General features: G+C 40.1%; 2 long non-coding RNA genes across 6 annotated transcripts in view; one reads left to right on the forward strand and one right to left on the reverse strand.

The window, feature by feature from the left end:
• The window catches only part of LOC133383459 (uncharacterized), a 48,634-nt gene extending 35,992 nt beyond the window's left edge, over positions 1 to 12,642 (reverse strand). For 2 of the 3 annotated variants that reach the window (XR_009762300.1, XR_009762298.1), the window contains exons 1-3: positions 11,611 to 12,642; positions 9,597 to 9,672; positions 1,240 to 1,376 (exon numbers count right to left, since the gene is read on the reverse strand). This is a non-coding gene — a long non-coding RNA (uncharacterized LOC133383459). Of the gene's footprint in view, positions 1 to 1,239; positions 1,377 to 9,596; positions 9,673 to 10,185; positions 10,251 to 11,610 lie in introns of those variants that run through there. The other variant, XR_009762299.1, reaches the window with a different exon arrangement.
• LOC133383458 (uncharacterized) lies at positions 12,427 to 20,420 on the forward strand. 3 transcript variants are annotated; one of them, XR_009762296.1, is made up of 6 exons: positions 12,427 to 12,526; positions 13,559 to 13,628; positions 16,041 to 16,189; positions 17,651 to 17,724; positions 17,996 to 18,036; positions 20,193 to 20,420. It is a non-coding gene; the product is annotated as an uncharacterized LOC133383458 (long non-coding RNA). The 3 variants fall into 3 exon arrangements; XR_009762295.1 differs by lacking the exon at positions 12,427 to 12,526 and adding an exon at positions 12,779 to 13,158; XR_009762297.1 differs by lacking the exons at positions 12,427 to 12,526; positions 13,559 to 13,628 and adding an exon at positions 12,778 to 13,158.
• The last annotated feature ends 268 nt before the right edge of the window (positions 20,421 to 20,688 follow it).

A 20,688-nucleotide genomic window follows, 5' to 3' on the forward strand; every position in this document is an offset into this window, starting at 1 on the left:
TTTTTCCAGTCTTAAATTCAGTTCTCCATATGCCCACATCAGTCTGTGAATTTTATTTTAAAAGTCCTCATGAAAATCCAGCATATTAGCATAAATTCCTCCTAATATACACATTTTGTATGCAATTTTGTCTAACACACATGTGTTTGCAAGCAATTTCCCCTAATATAATGCGATTTTGTATGTTGTTGTCACTAATATATGCATTTTTCATGCACACTTTATCCTAGTACATGTATTTTCATATCATCACTTGGCCAGAGAACTGCATTGCAAAATTTGTAAGAGTGCAAATTTCAAAGTATTATTTCAGGCAGTGCAAATTAGGTAGGTTTGCCTTTAAATGCAAACTGAACCAAGTTTCCATCCCTTGTTTATTTCTTTATTTCTTTATTTTTTTATTAGATTTATATCCTACCCTTCCTCTCAGAAAGCCCCTCGGGGCAGTAAATAAAAACACTAAAAACACTCCAAAACATCTTAAAAAGAAAAAAACATATTAAAACAAAACATATTTAAAAATATATTAAAAGAAAAAACTTCAAAAACATCTTTTTTAAAAAAAGCTTTAAAAACATCATAGAAATTAATTCCAACCAAGACGCAGACTGGGATAAGATCTCTACTTAAAAGGCTTGTTGAAAGAGGATCTTTAGTAGGTGCCGAAAAGATAACAGAGATGGTGCCTGTCTTAATATTGCCACTACACTACAAGTCTGCTTTGAATCCATCCCTGCCCTGGTGGATGGCAACAGAGGAGTCAACAGAATCCATTTTTGTTTTCTTCATAAGGGAATATTCTGCCTCAACTCTTTCACTACCACCATACCAAATAACTGATCTGAACCATCTAAACAAACACCAGCCCAGATGCCTCATCCAGGGCTCAATAAAACATGCAAGGGCAGCAGCCTTTGATCATCAACACCTTGGCATACTGCCAAATATCTTGTAAAAGACAGCTGGAATTTAAGGAAGCAAACGGATGCAGGGCCCAGTACAAGTGTTCTAACTGCAGTTCCATAGTGCTAGCCATACAAGTTCCATTACACATTCATTTGTTCATTACTTTCCTATCCCACCCTCCCTCCAAAGGCTCAATACTTCCCTAGGGATCTCTATCCAGGCAGAGTGCCCAAGCTCCTAAACCATCCTCAGGGATCCAAAATGTTTTCATTTTCATTTAGGTGAAGTGAAGTATCCTCAACATCTTATTATTTTAACATCTTTCTCTCTCACCTGGAATTAGATGAGACGTAGTAACATGGACATCTGTTTTGGCCTTTCTAAATGGAAACAGTTCCTCTGAGCTTCTAAGAAGGTGAAAGCGCTCTCGCTCTCTCTGTGTGTGTTTTTTTCTTTTCTTTCTCACCTCCCTGTAGGACAAGAACAGAGGAGAGACAGGAGAAAAATTATTTAGAAGAGAGCCGCTGTTTTATACTATATAATAAAGAGTAGCAATCTTATCACATCTAATGCTCAAATGATGTATAGAGAAATGCTGTTTTGCAGAGACTGCCATAGGCAAAACAGCAGATCTAATCAAAAGCTCTACACACATGAATATCACCAGCCTCTGGGAAAGGCCAACATTCACAGCAGATAATGTGGAATTCCTTCTATGATTCAATGAGGAGGTCACTGGAGGACCAAAGAGATGCTGGTCTGCTTTATTTTGGAAGAGTGAGGGCTTCTATGAACACCACATTCACACTCCTTAATCCACTGATTACCACAGAGTTGTCTTTACCTGTAATATGTACAGTACTAAGTATTTCCCTGTTGTCTCATGTACGAAACTCATTGAAATATTTTGACACAGGAATTATATAAAAGAGACTATTAGACTAGTTCTGCTTTGTAAAATAAATGACACAACAAACAAATATGTAAAAATGTAATTAACCTTTAGAAGGCTGGCATTTTCAAAATTGTCAGCTGAATGAATATATACAGTTCCTTGGGCTACAAAGGATTAATGGAAGTTGAGACATAAATCAATAAAAGTAGAAACATTTTCTGTTAAAATTTGCCACAGGGTTCTTTCTTCAGCCATCAGTGTTTAGGGTATTAAGCCCTCAGTCCCACAGAACACGATGCTCTTCTGCATCAGTGTATTGCAACATCTGGAGAAGACACATTGACGCACAAGTCTCAGAAATGTACTTGGACGGTAAATTCTTAGAAATTCATGGAACTTCTGCACAAGGTAACATTTGTCATCCACACACACTTAATCATGGCCAGATACAAACATCAGATGCCATCATATCTCCCAACCTACTCAGACACCTCCATGTTTCATCAATGCCAAGAAACAAACAAAGAAACCTTGGCTCATATAAAGAATCCTAGCCTTTATGAACACGCAGGGTATGAAAAATAATTGTTTATGTCCAAGATAATATGTGTTATATGTTTTTCTCTTTCTTTCTGCTATTTAACCTCCCTATCACTGGGCCAATGGCACATGTGGGCAACTCACAGGCCAGATTTAGCTCAGGGCCTGGCACAGGTGGCCAATCCACTCCCTGCTGCCAAGGGGGCAGCACAATTGTAACAAGCAGAAACGCACCCAGGGAGTGTATAAATCATGTTCCTCCCAGCTTTCCAAACAGCCTGTTGTTTGGCAGGCTGGAAGGATCATGGGTGTAATGGGGAGTAAGGCACTTAGGATGACTCTCTTTGTACACCTTTCTTCCCATCACAACTGTGTGTGTGAGAGAAAAATAATGTGTCTGTGAAAGATGGACAGTGGATAAGAGTATCCATGTGAATGGCCCCACCCACTGATACACTGCCCCAGACCCCAACCCAGTTTGCCATGTGTGACCCTTGAAGGTAAAAAGGTTGCTTCCCCCCCAGCCTAGGGGACCAAAAACATACCCTTACACTTTGTCCACACAGTTACCCCATGCTCCATCTTGTTTCATTGCAGTTTATTCTGATTAGCTTCTAATATATGTATCTTCTCTTTCTTGTGCTGTTCTTTGTATATTTCATATAGAGACGCTATCAGTTTCCAGCAGAAGAATTCAGCTCAGAAACACAGTTCCAGGAAGTCAGATGTATCCCAAAATACCTGGCTAATTTGCTTGAATCAGCAAATTTACAAACTAGCTCAACTGCAACCTGATCCTGCTCAGAGGCTTCCAGGCACTGGCGTCTACCAATGACACAGTCAGCCTGTACTGCCATCTACAGGCTTCTGTGCCAGCATAACATGGTTATGGCCTGCACCTATGGGTTGCCCACATCTCCCCATTGCTCAAGCCAGAGCTAGTGATTTCTCCACTAAAGCGGCAGCTTCACAAATGCCTTAAGCAGTAGCACAGACTGATGATATCAGTCCCGCAATGGCAACAGTGACTGCAGATCCTACCCAGAAGCCTCCATCATTTGCAGGAACAGATGACATCAGCCCCTGCTAGACAGAAGAGGCCTTTGAAAGAGTGTAGTGCCCAGATATTCTCCTCCACTCCCACATTGGTAATGAAACAGAATAGCGGATTTTGATCTAACATACAGATTTTCTACACACAAATATGCTGTTGGTGCTTGGTGACAAAAGACTGTGGGAATGTTAGTACTAGCCCCCTGCTTTTCAACAAAGCCTGGCAGTAGAATTCTAATGAACCCAGGTCTAGAAATGGACTACATGCGCTGTGGCTGGTGAAGTCCACATGGTGGCAAATTCACACATATGCACAGAGTCTGTAATTTCTATGTCTCTGCCCATCCACATTATACACAGGCAGCTAAGGGACCAGAGTGCTCTGACTGTGAACAGAGCTAAGAACCAAAATGTTCACTAAAGCCAGTAATACAGTGGCGCCACTAGGGGGGTGCGGGGGGTGCGGACCACACCAGGTGACACCATCAGAGGGGGGTGATTCTCAGCTTTAATTTAAAAAAAATAAGTTTATAGGTGGTCCGGTTCTCGAGATATACATAAAAACGTCAGCCCACCTGTTAAATCTTTTTTTAAACTACTGCATAGCACTTCGCAGCTTTAACCCCGCCCATTCAGGATTGCAGCCAATCAGTGAAGTGTTTGTTTGACCTGTGGCAGTGTCTAGTAAACCTCATTGCAAGGCCAGAAAATGGTGGTCCGTCCCCCCCGTTTATCTGAAAATCTCATAAATTGGGTAAGTATATGCATTTCAGTTTTTCCCCCTCTTGTGTGTAGGAGTCAGATCCTGGGCAGTGTTTTGAAAACCTTCCCAATACTTGCTTTTGTGGGGGCAAAAGCATTGCTAATCCCATATCTCCAGAGTAAATCCCATTGAATTCAATAGGATTTACTTTTGAGTAGACATGGTTATGAATGTGCTGAAAATCAATGGGACTTCGGAGTGAATGTAAAAAATTGTGTTTGTGTTGTCTTTCTGTACCCCCCTCCCTCCAGTCCTATTTTAAAGCAAGTAGGCAGGGCTTACTTAGGTATTACAGTTTTTATTCTGTAGGAAACGAATATTGATTTTTTAAAAACTAATACTGATTTTTCTGCAATGACCAACTGGTTTGACAATAAACTATTATATGGGCTGTATGTATTTATACATCTGCAGTGTGTGTGTGTGTGTGTAGTCTTTCCAACAACCCTGTGAGGTAGGGTTGGAAACCAAGGCAGCTCACAACAAGAAATAAAGCCATTTAAAATCCAATAACCATAAAGCAAGAATAAACAGTTGGAAAACAGCCTAAAGAGGCATGATTCTGAATTTTGGGTTGGGTGAATGAAGTTTATTTATTTATTATTTGATTTATATCCCGCCCTTCCTCCCAGTAGGAGCCCAGGGTGGCAAACAAAAGCACTAAAAGCACTTTAAAACATCATAAAACAGACTTTAAAATATATTAAAACATCTTTGAAAATATTTTTAAAAGCTTTAAAAAATATATTTAAAAAAAAAAGAAAGAAAAGGCTTAAAAACATATTAAAAAGCAATTCCAACACAGACTCAGACTGGGATAAGATCTCAACTTAAAACAACAAGTTCCTTATCACTTGAGGCTGTAGTTCTCTGCACACTTCCCAGTTTGAGTAAGACCCATTGAATACATTGGGACTTGCTTCTGAGTAAACAAACATCGGATTGCACTATAAATATATTTACAGATTGTGTAATTCATAAACATATTTGAGAGTCATGTTTATATAAATATTTCTTCATACTGTGTCCCAATAAGTATTTGATTTCACACTATGGTTGTAGATGATTTTTTCCTCTACATTTTAAGTGTGCCCTTCTTCCTGGGGGTGGTCATGGTTCTCCATTGTTTTCATCCTGTGGGGAGGATAGGCTGAGAGATGGTGAGTAGCACATTTAAGGTCTCTTCACCTCCCCCCCTTTTTTATTTGTATTTCTTTTATATTTCTCCAATATCTTCCCCTGGCTGTTTTTATGTATTTTAAATATTTTTAGATTAAATAAATAGGAAAACATAATTGTGAACCTCCCTAAAAGCAATTTACCTATCCTTATGTTTTGGCAAAGTGATGGTGTGAAGGCATGCTGGTAGAACAAGAGACCATGTTTGAGGCATGTTATAAGGTGTTTGAGGACTTTGTCACACATTACTTTTTGAGACCTGTAGATTCATGTTGGAAAGAACACATGTACATATTGAATGGTGGCTTGGGTGCTGTTTTTTCAGTCTATGCTGCATGCGTAGGGAAGGTGATACATCATCTGGCAGCTAGCTTCATACCGTGAGAATGAAAAACATTTGGATCACCATTCACTTGTTTACTTTTCTCACTATTGAGACCACTTCATATATTACTTTTTCATACACAGAAATTTAATCTTTGTATAGGAAAAAGTATTTTGTAAAATATGAAGGACAGTGGCTGCCCAGTCAGTATAACCACTGTACAAGATCTGCTCAGCCACTGTAATTACTTTTTTGTTTTGAGTGCCCTTTTGTCTGGGTCTTGGTTCAGGTGTGTATCCAACTTTGATGTGCTTATGGAAGGGGTGTGCAAGTAGTGCCCCCCCAAGTGTGGAGGCTTGGACAAACATTGTGTTATGGAAAACCAAAGTCTGTGTGAAAGTACATATTTGGGAATGCCATCAGTGTAATCCTAAACACACTTAATAAATAATATCGAACTTGCACGTCACAAAATATATTATGGTCATGTCCATAAGCACCAGGAGGGTAGTCACCCAGGGGATCTTAGTCCCTCGGCTTTTTTGGGAGCAGGGTCCCTATGTCTCCAAGCATCCTACAGTCAGCATGAAAAGGGAGTATGTTAGTCACTGAGAAGTGTCTTCTAATATGCTTCCTTGCCTTTCCTGCTGATTGGAGCCAATCAGAGTGAAAGGAGGTGAGTCAGCCACTGAGAAGACTCTTCTCAGTTGCTAACGCTCTCCACTTACATGCTGATTGGCGCCAAGAGATGTTTGTTGTTGTGAGAGAATGCATTAACAAAGATCTCATTCTTAATCCAGGAGCAAAAAAGGGTGTATGTAGCTGCAACTATCATGAAGGGACTCTGCACTTCTGAATTTTCTACTAAACAACTGATAAATACCTATGTAACTTTGTGTCTGGAGACTTATTATTAAGAATCACTTTCCATAATTGTAAGGAGGTGTGTCCACACGCATGCATCCCAGGCACCTAAGTGAGGGGTGAGAGCAGCATAGGGACATAAGCAGATGTCTTATACCAGGGGTTCCCAAACTTTTCTTCTACATAGACCACTTGAAAATTGCTGAGGGTCTGAAAGTATCTGAAAATTTACTATGGGCATATGCAAGATAATTAACTCCCATTAGTGATAAGAGCAAGAATTTGGGCTGTGCGTATGATATTGTAATTTAAAGGTGTAATTTTAATTTTGCTAGTTTATGTCACTACTATTGCCATTACATTCAGTGATGTACGGGAATTACGATTTACGAGTAACATTAGTACAAAAACATTACTAAGGACTCTGTATGGTCTGGTACAGGAGGAGGTCCATGGGGGTGACACCATGAGTTACCACACTGGGTGACACCAACCCTAGTGATGCCACTGCAGTAATAAACAGAAATTCTAAGCGTGGAGAATCACTAACACACAATATTCCCTGCCCTGAGGCCTCAGAATGCAGCCAAAGGTGTGTCAAATTCACTTCTGTTACCCTTCAGAATGTATGAGTGCTTCCAGATGACCTTTGTATTGAGCATTCGTCTTGATTTGTTTGCAGGGAAATTAGACATCATTTGCTATTTAATGAGCATTCACTCTGATTTGTTTGCAGGGAAGCTAGACACTGCTGCATCAAAGCAAGTGTTATCCCACACTTTCCAGTGCATTTTTCAAGGCTTTCCTTGTCGCAAAGAGTCTGCTCATTTGAAGATGCAGGTTTATTACACCAGACCCCCCAATCAACTATAACCTTGCAACCTAAATTTACAGGTATGCGATTGACTGTCACCTGAAAAGAGTAACAGCTTGGAAACACCCCCGCCTCTCTTCACCCTTAGTGCTACATACAGAGAAGCATTCCCTAACTCTTAGAAGGAGCTCAGGGTACTAATTTATTAAATTTATATCCTGCCCTGGGCTCCTTCTGGGAGGAAAGGCGGGGATATATATGTTGCGAGTCACAACAATATACAATACATTACTCAAAACAGTTTAAAACAAATTACACTCACAGCTAGAGAGGGTCCTAAAAATATATCGTTCAAGTGTCAAAAGCCAAGATAAAGAGGTGCATCTTCAACATATTAGTCAAGCGTTCAAATTAGTTAAGCTTCCACAATTTCATGGCACACACACAAAAAGTACAATTATAAAACATATCTTACTCATTATCACAATGTTTTTGCAGAGCATACATTTGTTTGTTACACGTAGCCCACTTGCTAGACACCATGCAGACTTTTTAAACTGAACATCTTCTAAGCATTTAAACTAAATCAACACATGGACTCTGCTATTTGTCTCATGTTTCCTCTTGGTTGGAACGTGTATATTATTTCACCAATTTATTTTTCCCATTCTGCTACAAAACCAAAACTCTGGGCTTACGTTCTTCCTCCTGTTGCTTGGCACAAATGCCAAGCAAAATGCACCAATCCACCTAATTGCCATCTTACTGCCAAAGTAGATGTTATATCAGAGATGCACAACATAACGAAAACCCTGACGAGGTATGCCTGGCGCCAACAGTGTTATCTTTTCAGCGCCAGGTCAAGACTTTCCTCTTCTCTCAGGCATTTTAGCATGTGTTTTTAATTTTTTTTAATTGTGTTTTTAAATTGTTTTTTGTGTTTTAAAATTTTTATATTTGTTTTTATCGTTTTTAATTGCTGTAAACCGCCCAGAGAGCTTCGGCTATGGGGCGGTATATAAAAGTAATAAATAAATAAACTCCTCTGGAGCTGCTATTAGATGCACACAGGAAAACACACAGGCAAGCGTTTTCTCATCTGGGTTGAATAGCAGCTCGGGTGGGGATGCATGCATAGCACCAGGAAATCAGCAAAGGGGAAAGGGTTAACCTTCACCTTTTACCCACCATGGTCCCAACCCAGACACTGGGGATGCATTAATGTATCCCCAGCAACATGTCTAGTTTGACCCTTAAGAGTGTCTGCTCATTGGTTTTCTGGGCCACCAATGGGAACATGAACCTTTTGTCCTATTACATGCACAACATATACAATAACAACATGATGCATTTCAGTATACATTTTGTGCAGTCAGACAAGAGTCTTGTGTTAAGCCATGGGATAGGTTGATGTGCTTTTACTGCATTGTGATTAAACCTGTGACAGTTTGGGGGTTGTTGTTGTTTTTAAACCCTCTAAATGCATCACAAAAAGCTATATGAATAAAAGAACAAACTGCAAGAGAAGGGGGATATAAAAATGCAGAATACTCTCACACCAGCATAGAACATCCCAGGCTTTCAGGATCAGTAAAAGTATATGTCCAACCAACCACAAGGGCATCAAGGACAAGTGGAAGGGCTTATTAAATGTCTGAGCACTAGAGAAACAAATACAAGATAAAAAGGAAACAAAATAGCACAAACTTACAACCACCCTTGCAAATGATCTTCAGGAACAAGCATAAGATTTACACACAGCAAGAAAATAAATGCCTTTGTTTTATAATTCTAGCCTCTAATGTGCATCATTTCAGTAGTTTGCAGCAGTAAATGTGAATCTGTACAAAAGAATTAACTCTTTTACACCTGAACAAAGGTACTTTGTTTCCCCTTCCCAAAGTACCAGCCTTCTTTGTCTTCATTCTGATTTTTTTGTTTGGAGCTATGCCAATAACACAGAAGCCTGAAGCACAGACATATCCTCAAACATTGATACCATCTCTCCATGCAGGTTAGTAGAACAATATTTTTAAAAGAATCAATCCATGCTGACTTTCAAGTTGCATTGAACTCTACTTCAGGATGATTTTCAATATTTTTTAAAAGGGGGGAAACAGATATTTCTTAGTTGGGTTTGTTACTAAGCCTGTTCTTGTTTATAACTCCCTCCTTGGTTATCTAGATTTGGTTGTATATTAGAATCAAGTAGCTGTATTGGCCTATGGTAACAAAATCAGGAGCAGTAAAACTATACCTTGCTTAGGTGTAGCTGGGATTCATAATGCAGCGTGCAGACTTGCGAGTTACAGAGGCTGTTTTCCTGGATGTTCCTGAAATTGGAGGGAAGGTTAAAAAAATTAGTCCCTCAGGATGCCTCCAGACTGTCACTAATTTGCTGTAGGGATTCAAGTGCATACCGGAATTTTAGGCTTATGCAATTAAAGTGGATTAAAGCACTCTGTCGCCCTAATGCAAGAAATGCATTTTTAAGGGCTTTTGTGGTTTGGAAAATGACAGAAAAATGCATTGAAAAATATGGGATGAACAAATTATTAATGGGAAGATGTATAAACACCCCACATGTAAATTAGGATGAATACTCATTGTCATATAACCAACCCATAAATGAATCAGAACAAATGCTCAATAAAGGCCGCACGTAGTCTAGCTACCACGCAAGAATAAACAGGTCATCTGAAGGGGCCTTCTGACTTTCCCCTATTTAGAGGCCTAGGACTGAGGTTAAGGATAAGAAAGCACACATCTCAACCATCAAGTAACACCATCCTATTTGTCTTTTATTGTCATTATACCTAGACCACTTTTTAAAATAAATCACTAACTTTGGTTTAAGAGTCGCCCCGTTACTCCTTTCTTCTGGTTACTGACTTATGAAGAACCTGTGAGTTCCAATCAGTGCTTGAGAGTTGAGACAGTCATTTGCCACAGAATATCTCTGTGAAATTTAAGACCATAACAATGACAACATTCTAACTCAACCAACAGAGCAAGCCTAACCATGTCTACTCATGTGTAACTCCTATTGAATTCAGTGGATCTTATTCCCAGGTAAATGAGGTTAGGATTGCATCCTAACACTGAATTTATGCACTTACTTGGGAGTAAAGCCCTCAGTGGGGTTTGCTTCTGAGTAAACACGCGTCTTGCTGCAGGTCTTCAAGAAATTCTTCCATGCAAAGGCCTAATAATATCCGGCATTAAGGAAGAGTCCTGAGTGACTCTAAAAATTGCATACTGCATTGTGAATGCAATTTGGTCCTGTTGTAGTTATTATTTTGCCTCTATAAAATTTACAGTGTACATGACGTTATCATCTGTTGCTGATAACGCTTTATTTTACCAATTCAGACTTTTACTTCTTTTTAATTCTTACAGTCCTATGTATCACGGGGGAGGGGCGGAATCGGTTGAATTAAAAGTGGCTTCCACGAAACAATCATGTCCCCTCCCTGTGACTCCGGGCATCGAATCTCACTGCTCACATCTCAAGCTTTGGGGATAATCTTTTTTTCCTCCTGCTGTAATACAAACACGCGCGCGGTTAAGGGCGTTTAGACTAATACGAAAATAAAACGCTTGTTTTTTAATGCTAATCAAGCCTGTGTTTACAAAGAAGCTGAGCCTTTGTTTTTTTAAAAAATCTAAGAGATTTCACAATACGCCATAAAATCATTTTATTTTATGTTCACAGTAAGGGGGGAAATTTCCTCTAGCCTCGCGCCCCAGCTCATTCCAAGCGTCTTTGGGGAGAGTAAAAACTTGTAGAGCGCAAAACTCCCAGTAATTTCTTTTAGTGAATACGACACCAGGGTCTGAAAAGGGGAGGGGAATCAAAGTCGCTGGCAAGAGTAAACAGATTAATTTATTGCGATCCGTTTGCAATATTCGTGATCTTTTTCGGAGCGGGCGGCTTTAAATGAAAACTCTGTTGCTGGGAGCATTGCACAAACTCTTGGTCTCCTGGCTGCTTCTTTATCTGGAACGAGAGGACGACGAGACACAGCAACCAAGCTGGATTTTTTCTTTTCCTCGTTCATTGTCTCTTAGCATATTTATTGTTGTGGCTAATTTTTTTTTAAGTCATGTGTATGCTTTTTTTAAAAAAAAACTCTTGCATAAAATTTTTAATCAACACGTATTTCCTTCTAAGACCCTGTGATCCTCTATTGATTCCCATTAAAATGTTTTTCTTTTCCTTTACCCCCTCTGCTGATCGAATTTCAGATCAGCCAGGATATGCAACTAACCTTCCGGCACTGCTGAACCCAACCGACTCGGAGAGATCAAAAGGCAAGCTTGCATTCATTAAAATGTAGCACAGCCTAGGCAAGCTTTAGTGGAAGGTCTTCTTTTGCATTGCAATTAAGGTTGCATATAAGGGAGGTGGATTTTCTCTCTCTTTTTAAATATTTTGATGTAGAGTGGGGGAGGGAGAGAAGAACAAAAGAGACAGCTCTTTTTACCCGGGGATGACGTCAGTTAGATTTTACTGACAACTACTGATGTATGTGGAGCAGTTGCAGACAGCTTCCCCCCCTCCCCTTTTGCTGGCACTTTGCAAGAGAAACAATTATGTTAACTGTCCAAAACATTCGTCCTTGAGCATCTTGGGACTTAAGCACTTAACTTCAACTCCGGGTCACTTCGCAAGGGGTCTGCAATGGTTATTTCCTGTATTATCTTTATTAGGGTGGAAAACAAGCAGAAGAGGGAGGGAACGGGAACAGCTAATAGGCACAAAGCAGAGAGACTTCAACCTAGGAATGTTGTTCATTACAGCAGCCCAGGAGAGGACATAGTAAGAGAAAATAGTCCCTGCTTCCTAGGCTCCACAAAGTGGTTTCTTTCCCTCGTTTTTGACGGCAGAGAGGTGGAATAGCTATGAAGTGGGGCAGCTTTGAACTGTGGGTGATGGGAAGTAAATGGACAGCTCCTCTAAAGTCTAGTACATGTAAGTTGCTGGTGCAAGGATCCACTGGTCCTGTGACTGCGTGTGATTCTGCCTCAGTCACTCTCCGGGCTGCAGTAGAAAAATAGATTGAACTTCCAGAGCAGTCCGGTTGCGTGTAAAATCCGGACTGGAAAATCGTAAAACGTAGAACGCAGGCAGGAACGGAGCGCTTACTCTCCCCGGACAAAAAAGAAAAAAGAAAGGAAATTGCGGTAAAGGGAATTCCCTTGTCCTCTCGCTTACATTAAAGTAGAGGAAGATAAAGGTTTGGTTTAACCATTTAAATAAGTCCTACAACTAGATCAAAATCAGTAAAGTTGTGTAAATTTACAACATGTTGAAAGAAGTAGACCTTTTCCCCCTTTAGCAAACCTTCCAGCATAATTCCAGGTTTTGTCGGGGGTGTATTCAGTCTGATCGAGAAAAAAATGATCTCACAGCCTTGTCCGTTTAGTTCCTCCCCGCAGATTACAGCAGCCCTGCCAAAAGTTACTAAAACATGGCATACATCTAGGCTTTTTTTCTTCTTATATGCAACAGCAGCAGACGGAAAAGCTGCTAGGCGATTTAAAGTGATTAGCTGGTGAGCTCTCTGGCTGTTAACTGATTCGATCGATTAATTAACCAGCTATATTTGCAAACTTAAACACTTCAATAGAGGTCCTTGTTGGAAGATCCTTAATGAAGATTAAGATTTATAAATCAAAGGCCACCACACGTTGTTTACGTAAAATAAAGCTTTTTTTTTTAAGTAAATATATTTCTTGTGGTTACCAGAAGTATCTTTGGGAATCCCAAAGGCGTCTGTTCTACATCTCAGACTAAGGACTGTACCGATTAACTGGTATGTTTTTTAAGGGCAATCGTATGCCTATCTGTGTACGTAGAAGTTAGGCCCATTGAGCTCAAAGGGGCTCAACTCCAAGGTAGCTTGGCTAGGGCTGTAGAGTGCAATCCAACCCCAAGATCCTCCAGGATGAGAAGCTTAGAATAGGAAGATCTTGGGCTTTCCTGGCTGAGCCAGAGCTACACCAGCTCCCTCAACTAGCTAAAATGTGCTGGCTCAGCTGGTAGAACTGAAGGGGCGTTCCCCGGGGTGTACCGGAGGCAGAATGAGGCAGGGAGAGACTTGCAAACTCCTCTGTTCAGTTCAGGCACCTGACCTGGCAGCCCAGTGGAACTAACGCTAGTAGAAAGGGTGGTGTAAATAAAACTATTTTAAAGGCCCATTTTCCCTCTTCCAGGCTTAACTGGTAGCCGTGCTTCTGAATGGCGTTTGAAGTGGGGGTAACACACCAGCTTAATTTAAGCAATGTAAGTTCCACCAGTTTCCTATGCTGAGGATTGCCCTGTTAATCAGTACTTAATGTGATTTATTTGTTATCCATTTTAATAAAAATGCAAAACCACAAATCTGTCTAGGTAATATAAACATGTAGAGCCTTTCACTCTTTCCTACTTAGCCAATTTGCTTTGATAGCACTCCAGATCACCAGCGGCCTTCTTTAGATAGATCCCATTTCTGGATCAGATCGGATGGTCTTACCAACACAATCCTATTAGTAGTTGTTACGGATGCAGTGATCTCTGCTGGCTTGAGTCTGCGTAAACAACCCCTAAATGATGGCCATGTTTATCAGCTACGATTGCATTTGTTTGTTGTAAGACCATCCGATCTGATCCAGAAATGGGATCTATCTAAGGAAGGCTGCTTCCAAGCATTTCTTGTCCTTGCTGGACCAAGTCTGGTTCCACCACAGTGATGGCAGGCATACCAGTGGACTGAAAGTTGTATTGGTTCAGAAGACATGAGGTAATAATTGGCCTGTCAACAATGAATATGCATTTTGGGAGAATGTTGCTTCAGTGTAAAGTAATTTCAATTCTCGGGATCATTTTTAGGCAAGTTATGGGGATGGCCCATTCTGAGTTCTGTTTGTAGACTTCCCAAGTTCACCTTGTTGGCCACTGTGAGAACAGGATACTGTCCTCATTCAGCAGGCTCTTCTTATGTTCTTATTAAAGTATTTTCTCAAATATGCATCTATAGCAACCATTATAAATAATTCCACAGATGTAAAAGTATGTATATTAAGTGGTATAAAATATTGTTAATAAATAAATAATAAAAATAAAAGATTATATCAGTAGTAGACAATTTTGTGCTGGTAGTAGAATGAATTATCCTTATGTTCTAGATCTAGTGTGTGATAGTGTACACATACACACGCACACCACCAGCTTCTACCACCAAGTTGTCACGTTGTTCTGTCACCAATATTTGGAAACCTTTCCTATACATAGCAAGAACACAATAGGATCCAAACTTGTACCCATCAACTCCTCTATGTATGCCCAAACCACGCCACCCTCTTCCCCCATCCAAACTATACAGGTGGCAGCAGCAACCACAAGGCCTCTCTGTGAGATGCCCATTTGTCTCTGCTTCCTGGGATACTGAACTGTCGGCAATATAAAGGGCCCTAGGACATGTGATTTTTCCCAGTGCTTTTGTAAAAAAAATGATATAATGTATTTTGGAAACTACAAGAGCCAGAGGTCTTCATGACTGAGATACTGTCATGGGCATGCAAGCAAGGAACCTTGGGGCATGTAATTAGGGCACTGGATATCAACACTAAGGGCACTTCCATACTGCTACTATTTTTGAGTGTGAATCAATCATATCACCAAATATAGATTTCCCAATTACAGCTGAGTGGGAAGTTTTGCACAAGAAACCTGTTTTCCCCCAAAACTGGACTTTGCGATAAGGAAAGTGACAGGAAAATGAAGTGGAAAGTGCAAAGTTCTACACCTAGAAAAAAGAAACCAAATGCACTGCTAAAAGGTGGGGGATACTTGGATCAGCAATACTGCATGCGAGAAGGATCTTGGAATTGTTGATCACAAGCTGAATATGAGCCAACAGTGTGATGTGGCTGCAAAAAAGGCAAATGCTATTTTAGGTTGTATTAACAGAAGTATAGTTTCCAAATCACATGAAGTACTAGTTCCCCTCTATTCAGCACAAGTTAGGCCTCATATTGAGTACTGCATCCAGTTTTGGACACCACACTTTAAGAGGAATGTAGACAAACTGGAACAGGTTCAGAGGAGGGCAACAAAGATGATCAGGGGACTGGAAACAAAGCCCTATGAGGAGAGACTGAAAGAACTGGGCATGTTTAGCCTTGAGAAGAGAAGAATGAGGGGAGAGATGATAGCACTCTTCAAGTACTTGAAAGGTTGTCACACAGAGGAGGGCTGGGATGTCTTCGCGATCATCCCCGAGTGCAGGACACGGAATAATGGGCTCAAGTTACAGGAAGCCAGATTTTGGCTTAACATCAGGAAATATGTTCTAACTGTTAGAGCAGTACAATAATGGAACCAATTGCCTAGGGAGGTAGTGGGTTCTTCACTTTGGAGGCATTCAGGATGCAGCTGGACAGCCACCTGTCAGGGAAGCTTTAAGTTGGATTCCTGCACTGAGCAGGGGGTTGAACTTGATTGCCTTAGACCACTCCCAACTCTACTATTCTATGACTGATCCAAATTCCAGCCATGTTCCCTTTAGGATCCGCGATTCAGAGTTTGTTTCCCCTAAGTACAAAAATTTACTTTTTGCATTTCACCAGAGTTAGAAGTGAATAGGTACCAAAAATTATAGTTCAAAGAAACTCTTTTATGTCCCCTCTGACACATCCTCACTCCCCATCCCAGTTCACAAGTCTATAGAATCCAAAATCGCATTTGAAGTTGAGGTTTTGCCTGGGTTAAATCAGCACTTGTGGCTCCAGTGATTTTCCTGATACATCACATCGCTGTCAAAAACCATTAACAGCTTCACTGGATGTTGGACCAAGGAAAAGGTGAGATTCTTATTGCCTGGTCATTGGTGATATTTGAGAGCTAAATCTCACCAGACATAGCAATCTTTATCCAGAAGCTGAGTCTTGATTGTCTTCAGGATCAGGTATAGTGTTGCCTCTCTTTTTCTTTCTTAGCATGAGTCTATAACCAATGTTATGCTCATTCTCTATGTTTCTGGGTAGACTGAAAAAAATGGAAATGGATTGCCTTCAAGTCGATCATGACTGATGATGACCCTGCAGGCTTTCATAGTAAGCGGTATTCAGAGGTGGTTTACCATTGCCTTCCTCTGAGGCTGAGAGGCAGTGACTGGCCCAAGGTCACCCAGTGAGCTTCATGGCTGTGTGGGGATTCGAATCCTGGTTTCCCAAGTCATAGTCCAACACCTTAACCACTACACCACACTGGCTCTCCTGGGTAGATTAGGGACATCTTTACTCTCTCTTAGATCAAGTGTGTGAATGTACTAGTTATAACTGCTGTCTGTAGATTTTATACTATTATCCATTTCCTTTTATTTGCAATAAGACAATCTTTTGTTTAGATCTTTGTGTGTGTGTTCTTTATTGGGCACTAGGGTTAAGGTTTGCATGGTTTTAGAACAATACACAGTTTTGACACCTTGCAAAAGGTTTTGCTACTCTCATGAGGGTATGGTGAGGTTCTTAGGCGGGGTGGACACGTGTAATGTACGGAAACCCTTGCCTGTAGCTCTGGATTCCAGGGGTGGGGCTAATTGTTAGGGGTATTCCACAACCTTTATCTGACTTTTGGGTTTTAAAAGCTGTGCACTCATGCAACATGACTATAGTCTTCATACTTGTAGAGTTACAGAGGAAAACATATAGGCTACCTAATCTTCTACTCAGCTACCTGAAAGTGAATCTATGAGTGATGTGGTAGATGCATGACTAGATTTCTTTACAAATGCTTATTTTGCTTAAAGCAGCCATGGAGGAACATGAGAGGAAGAGTGACTTGGATCAGGGCTGTGGCACAAGGGGAGGGTGGTTAACCCATAAACTTTTCACTAATTCCATTCTGCAAATTTTCCCCAATCTAGAGCTGTTACTAGCTTAGAGGGGAACAGACAGGCATTGCTGTGTCTCTGCTCCATAGCTAACAGCAGTTTTAGGTTGGTGAGCTGCATCAGGGAATAGCCATGCAATTTAAGGGTTAACATCCCCTCCCACATGGCCCAGAGCAGGAGGGGGGAGAGGACTCAGGTGCCTTTAGCAAAAGAAGAAGATACCAGGAGATCCAATCGTGGATCTCATTAAGGAGTAAAACATGCTTCCAGCATATTGGCCAATGAGTGCAAAATCATGACTGAAGAATTGACAGGTTCTTGGACACTTTTTAATCTTATATTAATTTTAAATTGTAATTTGAAAAAGATGTGATAAATAACTTTAAAGATGTTATACTGTATGGATCAATAAATTTGTGCTGTTTTGCAGTGTCTTTCGGTGGGCCCTGGTGTGTACCTCTTGCCAACCACCATCACAGCCACCAACTTTCTGACACATCAAAGGTGAAAGATCACTTCTGAATGACTCTACTAATACAGAAGTGACCTCCAATGTGTAAAATTCAGCATGTGCATTTTTTCAGAGCAGATTAAAACCTGCCTTGATATGTGATCATACGTGGCTTTTATATGGTAATCATCATCATTGTGATGAGCAATGATCCTAAAGCTAAAATAGTCTATATACAGTATTTCTTTAGCCATGGACAGCTATTCTTCTACATGATCTGACAATTATGTCCCTTATCAAGTTTTCTGTTCTTTTCACCATCAGACAGCCTGGAGCTCCTTGAATTATAAGCAACAGCAATGCAGGTAAGATCATTCACAACCAATTATTTCAGGGCATCCGTCTGACCTATATTTATGTACAACAGACACAAAGAGTTATGCACAATTTAAATGTCTCTAACAAATTACTTTTACCCTTTTATCCATGGTTGCATAAAAAGCTATCCTTGTCTATATTTGCAATGCTGGAGGTGAGGCTTCAATCTATTATATTTACACAACTTTTATGTAACACTTTTGAGGCTAATACAATGGGGTTCCCCCCCCCTTGTTTTCACTACAACTCCTGGGGTTCTTTTGAGAGGAAGGGCAGGATATAAATTTAATAAATAAATAAACAAACAGTCCTTAAGGATGGGAGTTTGAGAGAAAGTGAGTGTTGTCTATATCACATTCCATCAGTTTCTCTAGACTCTAGAACAAAACCACCATACATAGTGCAAATCTGCAGCACACACTTCCACCATTTAAATATATTGATATGAAATTATCTTTATGATTATCTGAACTCTCTCTATGTATATTGTATTTATTTAACAAAATTTAAATACAACTTGATTGTAAAAACCTCTAAATGGTTAAAAAAAGACATAACATTATCAATAAAACAGTTAGTAATTTAAAACATTTTTAAAACAAAACAACAATCTAAAAAGATTAAAACACGTCAACATCTATGTGTCTGGACAAAAAAGTTTGAAACAGGTGCCAAAAGGAATACAGCAAAGGCGCCTGCCTGATGTCAATAGAGAGGAGTTCCAAAGACTAGGTACTACCACATTACAAGAACAATTTCTTACAAGTGCGGAACAAATATTATGCAGCACCTGTAAAAGGGCCAGTTCTACAGATCAAAGTACACAATTGGGCAAGGCATTCCCACAAGTAAACAGGTCCCAAGCTGTTAAGGGCTTTATATACCGATAGTAACACCTTGAACATGGCCCGGTAAGCATTGGCAACCAGTGCAGATCTCTGAGCAGAGGTGCTACATGCTGACAGGGTCTCATTCCTGTCAGCAATCTAGCTGCAGCATTCTGCACTAATGGCAGTTTCCAGGTTGAATGCCAGGGAAACCCCACATAGAGTTCACTGCAGTAATCCAATCTTGAAGGCTGTGTCTCCTTCAAAGAAATATATAGAATTAAAATTGTGTTGTAGAAGTATCTGTGTTGTAGATACTTGCCCATGCTGGTCATAACTGATGTTCCCAGTTCTCTGGAAAAGGTTTTGAAGTACCTCTGTTTTTTCTCGAGAAGCAGAGCTTGGAAGATTACTTTTAGAAAGTAATAAATTACAGTTACAGTTACATGGCCCCCCAAAAGTAGTAATTACTGTTACAATTACAATTGCTCTGAAAGTAACTGGTTACTTTACTTTTACTCAAAAGTAATTGCTACAATTACATTTTAGTTACTTTTTTTTAATTGCCTACAAGATGCTGGCCTTGGCTGCTGCACTTCTAAGTAGCCTAAAACAACATTAAAAATAAACACACACACACAGAGGGTAGTAGAATTTTTTTTTATCCATAAGATTAACAGAATGGCATAACAGAATCTCACATCCCCTCACCCCACCCTCAGCAATGATGATACCCCAACACACACATATATATATATATATATATATATATATATATATATATATATATATATATATATATATATATTGCCTCCAGCTCTTTTCTCCTTCCACTCCTGTCAATTTTTAAACAATTGTTTTCTCCACCCCGTCTCACTCTCCACCTCCTCCCTTGTCACCTCCTAAGCACTCATAGAGCATGAAAGAAGAACAAGGCTGCACAGAAGCCCAATTTGAAGCACATGATTTTTATTCACAAATCAGAGGAGCAGAAGACTTCCCCTGCTCCCCCCCAAGTAATGTGCAAAAGTAATGCTGGAAACATTACAATTACTCCTCAAAAGTAATGAAGTTACTACTCGTTCTATTACCAGCAAAATGTAATGAAGTTACCCACTCGTTACTCAAAAAAGTAATAAATTACAAGTAATTCGTTACTTGTAACTAGTTACTTCCAAGCTCTGTCGAGAAGCACCCAAAAGCACACTATGAGATCCATTTTAAAGCTAAAGTGCAAACGTGGTTGTAATATTCCCATTGGGATCAGATTGTTGATAATATTGTCCTACCTATTCATATATTTGGTATGTTTCAAGAGCGCTTTCACGTCAGAGCTGAAGAAAGAAAGAGGCAAGAGGAACAAACGAAGACTTTCCCCCACCCTGAGCCTCTCACTCTATCTCATTAGAAGGAAGAAGGAAGGAAAGAATCATGGGATCATATATCCTTTGCATGCAGAAAGTTCTGGTTTGAAACCTTGGAGAGCCACTGTCAGCCAGGGCAGAGAGAAGTAGATGGATCAATAAATGGATGCCAAGTATAAAGTACTCTGTGTGTTATTTATTCAACTGAATAAGAAGTATTGTTTTTAAGCCATATTATGGTTAATTTATTTTATCATGGGGCATGATACTCCAGTATCACAGGGAGCCTGCTTCGGAATAGCAGTTTCTGGGAATCATGAGTGGGGAGAGTGCTATTGTGCTCATCGTGTCATGGGCTTCTCATAGGAATCTGGTTGTCCACGGTGAGACTAGGATGCTGGACTAGGTAAGCTTTTGGTCTGATCCAGCAGGCTTGTTTTATGATGAA

Source organism: Rhineura floridana, chromosome 4, assembly GCF_030035675.1.
Source record: "Rhineura floridana isolate rRhiFlo1 chromosome 4, rRhiFlo1.hap2, whole genome shotgun sequence".
Lineage (NCBI taxonomy): Eukaryota > Metazoa > Chordata > Lepidosauria > Squamata > Rhineuridae > Rhineura > Rhineura floridana.